The sequence below is a fragment of the Artemia franciscana genome, chromosome 1 (assembly GCF_032884065.1).
Source record: "Artemia franciscana chromosome 1, ASM3288406v1, whole genome shotgun sequence".
Classification (NCBI taxonomy): domain Eukaryota; kingdom Metazoa; phylum Arthropoda; class Branchiopoda; order Anostraca; family Artemiidae; genus Artemia; species Artemia franciscana.
In genome coordinates, this window is record NC_088863.1 from 32,340,052 (window position 1) to 32,347,362 (window position 7,311).

Below are 7,311 nucleotides of genomic sequence, written 5' to 3' on the forward strand. Positions count from 1 at the left end.
ATAGCGATGATGATTGGGTTTGGGATTTTGACTTGGATAGGGTCATCAATGCCTACCAGATTTAAGTTAAAAAAACAAAGGTTCGTCGATATGTACTTCATAGTGACGCTGAAAAACAAAGAAGAAAAAGAAAACTGAAAAAAGAAAAAAGGTAAAAAACTAAAAAAAAACTAAAAAGAAAAAACACTCAAAGAGAAATTACAGACCGGGACACAAATGACGACCGAGACAGAAGGAATATAAGTGACGACCGGGAACCTCAAAGAGAAATTACAGACTGGGACACCCGGACACAAATCACGACCGGGACACAGGGAATATAAATGACGACCGGGACACAGGGACACAACTACAACGGGGACGCCGGGGGCACAGGCGGGATATATAAATGACGACCGGGACACAGGGATTGTTCGAATAGAAATTACAGACCGGGACACCGGGACACAAATGACGACCGGGACACCGGGACACAGGGAATATAAATGACGACCGGGACACACAAAGAGAAATTACAAACTGGGACACCGGGACACAAATGACGACCGGGACACAGGGAATATAAATGACGACCGGGACACAGGGACACATCATTAGAATAATGAGGTATAGATCTGAATACGGATTGTTTTTCCCATGGACAATTATATGTTGCATGTTCAAGAGTCAGTAAACCTGACAATCTATTTATAAAAAACAAAGGTTCGTCGATATGAACTTCATAGTGACGCTGAAAAATAAAGAAGAAAAAGAAAACTGAAAAAAGAAAAAAGATAAAAAACTAAAAAAAACTAAAAAGAAAAAACACTCAAAGAGAAATTACAGACCGGGACACAAATGACGACCGAGACAGAGGGAATATAAGTGACGACCGGGAACCTCAAAGAGAAATTACAGACTGGGACACCCGGACACAAATCACGACCGGGACACAGGGAATATAAATGACGACCGGGACACAGGGACACAACTACAACGGGGACGCCGGGGGCACAGGCGGGATATATAAATGACGACCGGGACACAGGGATTGTTCGAATAGAAATTACAGACCGGGACACCGGGACACAAATGACGACCGGGACACCGGGACACAGGGAATATAAATGACGACCGGGACACTCAAAGAGAAATTACAAACTGGGACACCGGGACACAAATGACGACCGGGACACAGTTAATATAAATGACGACCGGGACACAGGGACACATCATTAGAATAATGAGGTATAGATCTGAATACGGATTGTTTTTCCCATGGACAATTATATGTTGCATGTTAAAGAGTCAGTAAACCTGACAATCTATTTATATGCACAGACAATGGGACAGCGAAGAATGTTGTATATTCGCATGTTTTACGTAGTTAAAAACATATATTTATATCTATCTCTATTCACAGGTGGGACACAGGGACACAACTACAATGGCGCGTAACTAATATGGCGCGTACAGACCTACGCGCGCGGGGGGGCTTGGGGGGCGCGAAGCGCCCCACCAACTAGGTGTTGGGGTGGCGCGAATATATATATATATATATATAATATATATATATATATTATATATATATATATATATATATATATATATATATATATATATATATATAAATATATATATATATATATATATATATATATATATATATATATATATATAGGTGGGGATCCCACATGTGGGACACAGGGACACAACGTAGTTAAAAACATATATTTATATCTATCTCTATTCACAGGTGGGACACAGGGACACAACTACAATGGCGCGTAACTAATATGGCGCGTAACGACTTACGCGCGCGGGGGGGGCTTGGGGGGTCTATTCCCTGTGTCCCGGTCGTCATTTGTGTCCCGGTGTTCCAGTCTGTGATTTCTCTTTGAGTGTCCCGGGCGTCATTTATATTCCTTGTGTCCCGGTGTCCCGGTCGTCATTTATATCCCCCTGTGCCCCCCGGCGTCCCCATTGTAGTTGTGTCCCTGTGTCCCGGTCGTCATTTATATTCCCTGTGTCCCGGTCGTCATTTGTATCCCGGTGTCCCGGTCTGTATATACATTCGTTTTTTAGTTTTGTTTTTCTCCTTTATTTTTTTCCTTTTTTCTTTTTTTTCTTTTTTAGTTTATTTAGATTTTTAGATTTTTTAGTTTTTTTATTAGTTTTTAGTTTTTTTGCAGTTTTTACCATTTTTTTAGTTTTTTTAGTTTTTTTTTTTACTTATGTCCTGGTCGTCATTTATACTCCCTGTGTCCCGGTCGTCATTTGTGTCTCGGTGCTTTGTTGATTGCTAATTTATATTATATTTATATTTATATTTTTTATATTTATTAATATTTTTTTAGTTTTCTTTTTCTCTTATTTTTCAGTTTTTTCCTTTTTTTAGTTTTTTCTTTTTTAGTTTTTAGTTTTTTTTTGTTTTTTACCTTTTTTTAGTTTTTTTAGTTTTTTTAGTTTTTTAGCTTTTTTAGTTTTTTTATTAGTTTTTAGTTTTTTTTTAGTTTTTGCCTTTTTTTAGTTTTTTCAGTTTTTTTTAGTTTTTAGTTTTTTACCTTTTTTTAGTTTTTTTTAGTTTTTTAGCTTTTTTAGTTTTTTTTCTTTTTAGTTTTTTTTGTAGTTTTTACCTTTTTTAGTTTTTTTTCTTCTTTTGTATTAGTGTGAAATAATTCAGACGTCATATGCGGACAAACACGACGTCACTCGACAGACAGACAGACAGACATAACCCACAAACAACTTATTTTTATATATATTTATTCATATTTTTTTAGTTTTCTTTTTCTCTTTTATTTTTCAGTTTTTTCCTTTTTTTTAGTTTTTTTCTTTTTTAGTTTTTAGTTTTTTTTAGTTTTTTGCCTTTTTTTTAGTTTTTTTTAGTTTTTTTAGTTTTTTAGCTTTTTTAGTTTTTTTATTAGTTTTTATTTTTTTTGTAGTTTTTGCCTTTTTTTATTTTTTTCAGTTTTTTTTTTAGTTATTAGATTTTTACCTTTTTTTAGTTTTTTTTAGTTTTTTAGCTTTTTTAGTTTTTTTTTCTTTTTAGTTTTTTTTGTAGTTTTTACCTTTTTTAGTTTTTTTCTTCTTTTGTATTAGTGTGAAATAATTCAGACGTCATATGCGAACAAACATGACGTCACCTGATCCACAGATCCACACACAGACAACTTATTTATATATATATATATATATATATATATATATATATATATATATATATATATATCTATCTATATTCACAGGTGGGATATAGGGACACAACTACAATGGCGCGTAACTAATATGGCGCGTAACGACTTACGCGCGCGGGGGGGCTTGGGGGGGGGGGGCGCGAAGCGCCCCCACCAACTAGGTGTTGGGGTTGTATATATATATATATATATATATATATATATATATATATATATATATATATATATATATATATATATATATATATATAAATATATATATATATATATATATATATATATATATATATATCTATCTATCTATATTCACAGGTGGGATATAGGGACACAACTACAATGGCGCGTAACTAATATGGCGCGTAACGACTTACGCGCGCGGGGGGGCTTGGGGGGGGGCGCGAAGCGCCCCTACCAATATATATATATATATATATATATATATATATATATATATATATATTATATATATATATATATATATATATATATATATATATATATAGGTGGGGATCCCACAGGTGGGACACAGGGACACAACTACTATGGCGCGTAACGACTTGCGCGCACGGAGGGGCTTGGGGGGCACGCGCCACCCCAACAGCTAGTACATAATAAAGATATAAGAATATAAAAGTTTGTTACGTAAGTTAATTCTTAAGTTACGTATATTTTTTACTAATAAAAACGTTCGTTAAAAATTAAAAGTTCTAGTTGCCTTTTTAAGTAACCAGAAAATTGGAGGGCAACTATACCTCCTTCCTCACCCCTTATTTCTCAAAATCGTCTGATCAAAACTAAGAGAAAGCAATTTATCCAAAAAAAGAATTAATATGCAAATTTTATTTTAATAATTTATGTGCGGAGAGCCAAAATCAAACATGCATTAATTCAAAAATGTTCAGAAATTAAATAAAAAAAAACTAATTTTTTTTAACTGAAATTAAGGATCGACATTAAAACTTAAAACGAACAGAAATTATCCCGTGTATGAAATGGGTTGTCCCCTCCGCAATCCCTTGCTCTTTATGCTAAAGTTTGACTTTTTGCCATAATTGTACTTTTTAAAACAATTAAAAACTTTAGCGCAAAGAGGAAGGCGAAGAGGAGGGGACAGCCCATATCATACACGCAGTAATATCTGTTCGTTTTAAGTTTTAATGTCGATCCTTACTTTCAGTTAAAAAAAACTAGTTTTTTTTATTTAGTTCCTTATAAGGAACTGAACACTAATCCGTCATGTTTGTTATGACGATGACGTCATTAAAAGTATTTAAGAAAATCGTTCAAAGACTAATTTTTAATTGTAAGAAGATCGTGGATGGAAAAATAGTTTATCGTAAAATGACTGAAGAACCTACAAGGGCAACAGACACACAACTTTCGAGTTACGTCATGTCATCTTGTCGTCATGTCGTAAAGAAGTTAGTTGTCGTCATGTTCGTTATGACGATGAGGTCATTAAAAGTCGTTCGTAGACGAAAATCGTTCTTAGACAAATTCTTAATTGTAAGAAGATCGTGGACGGAAAAATGTTTAATTGTAAAATGAGTGAAGAGCCTACAATGTCGGGTGACGCCATGTTTATGTGTTGAATGACGTCATGAAGTTAGTTGTCGTCATTTTTGTTATGACGGTGACGTCATTAAAGATATTTAAGACATGTGTTCACGTAGAAATTCTATTAATGTTTAACTGTAAAAGACTGATGAACTTACAATGGCAACAGCCGAGGAAGATGCTCAAAGAGTCTATGCCAAAAAACTTGCTGCTGATAGAGAAAGTAAGAAAAGAAAGCGTGCCGAGGAATCAAAAGAACAGAAAGAAAACAGGTTTGCAGCTGATAGAGAAAGTAAGAAAAGAAAGCGTGCCGGGGAATCAAAAGAACAGCAAAAAGGTAAAAAACTAAAAATAACTAAAAAGAAAAAACACTCAAAGAGAAATTACAGACCAGGATACAAATGACGACCGAGACCGAGGGAATATAAATGACGACCGGGAACCTCAAAGATAAATTACAGACTGGGACACCCGGACACAAATCAAGACCGGGACACAGGGATTATAAATGACGACCGGGACAAAGGGACACAGCTACAACGGGGACGCCGGGGGCAGAGGTGGGATATATAAATGACGACCGGGACACAGGGATTATTCGAATAGAAATTACAGACCGGAACACCAGGACACAAATGACGACCGGGACACAGGGAATATAAATGACGACCGGGACACTCAAAGAGAAATTACAAACTGGGACACCGGGACACAAATGACGACCGGGACACAGGGAGTATAAATGACGACCGGGATACAGGGACACATCATTAGAATAATGAGGTATAGATCTGAATACGGATTGTTTTTCCCATGGACAATTATATGTTGCATGTTCAAGAGTCAGTAAACCTGACAATCTATTTATATGCACAGACAATGGTACAACGAAGAATGTTGTATATTCGCATGTTTTACGTAGTTAAAAACATGTATTTATATATGTCTCTATTCACAGGTGGGACACAACTACAATGGCGCGTAACTAATATGGCGCGTAACGACTTAAGCGCGTGGGGGGGCTTGGGGGGCGCGAAGCGCCCCACCAACTAGGTGTTGGGGTGGCGCGAAGTGCCACACCAACATCTATATATATAAAAATAAGTTGTTTGTCTGTCTGTCGACTGACGTCATGTTTGTGTGTCGACTGACGTCATGTTTGTCGACTGACGTCATTATAAGGATTGAGCTGTATGTCGTCAAGAAGTTGTTTGTCGTCTGACGTCATGTTTTTCGACTAACGAAACTACAGACCGGGACACCGGGACACAAATGACGTGTTATGTCTGTTATAACGTAATAGAGGCAACAATCTTGACAGGGCCTTTGAGAATGAGGCTTTTCTTATTCCACGCATTCTCATGATTCCAATGGATCTGCCTTTTCAACCTAAAAGATTGCAATTCCAAATTTGATTAGCATATTTAGTTTTCAGTCCAGAACCACTAAAGCTATTATGTAAATATCAAAAATATTTATGTTGTCTGAGCAATAATTTTTAGTTTTTATTTCAAAATAGAAAATTACCTGACAATTTTAGAATTATATCTATCTATATTATATATATAAAAATAAGTTGTCTGTCTGTGGATCAGGTGACGTCATGTTTCTGTGTCGACTGGCGTCATGAAGTTAGTTGTCGTCATTTTTGCTATGACGGTGACGTCATTAAAGATATTTAAGACATATTTGTTCACGTAGAAATCTATTAATGTTTAAGTATAAAATGACTGATGAACTTACAATGGCAAAAGCCGATGAAGATGCTCAAAGAGTCTATGCCAAAAAACTTGCTGCTGATAGAGAAAGTCAGAAAAGAAAGCGTGCCGAGGAATCAAAAGAACAGCAAGGAAACAGGCTTGAGGCTAAAGAACGCAAAACCGCGCAGTTAGATGAAGATCCACCTGGACAGCGAGAGTCAAAACATATCAAAACTGAAAATGATAGCGATGATCATTGGGTTTGGGATCTTGACTTGGATAAGGTCATCAATGCCTACCAGATTTTAGTTAAAAAAACAAAGGTTCGGCGATATGTATTTCATAGTGAAGCTGAAAAATAAAGAAGAAAAAGAAAACTGAAAAAAGAAAAAATGTAAAAAGCTAAAAAATACTAAAAAGAAAAAACACTCAAAGAGAAATTACAGACCGGGACACAAATGACGACCGGGACAGAGGGAATATAAATAACGACCGGGACACTCAAGGAGAAATTACAGACTGGGATACCGGGACACAAATGACGACCGGGACACAGGCAATATAAATGACGATATATATAAAAATAAGTTGTTTGTTTGTCTGTCGACTGACGTCATGTTTGTGTGTCAACTGACGTCATGTTTGTCGACTGACGTCATTATAAGGATTGAGTTGTATGTCGTCATGAAGCTGTTTGTCGTCTGACGTCATGTTTGTCGACTAACGAAACTACAGACCGGGACACCGGGACACAAATGACGTGTTATGTCTGTTATAACGTAATAGAGGCAACAATCTTGACAGGGCCTTTTGAGGGTGAGGCTTTTCTTATTCCACGCATTCTCATGATTCCAATGGATCTGCCTTTTCAACCTAAA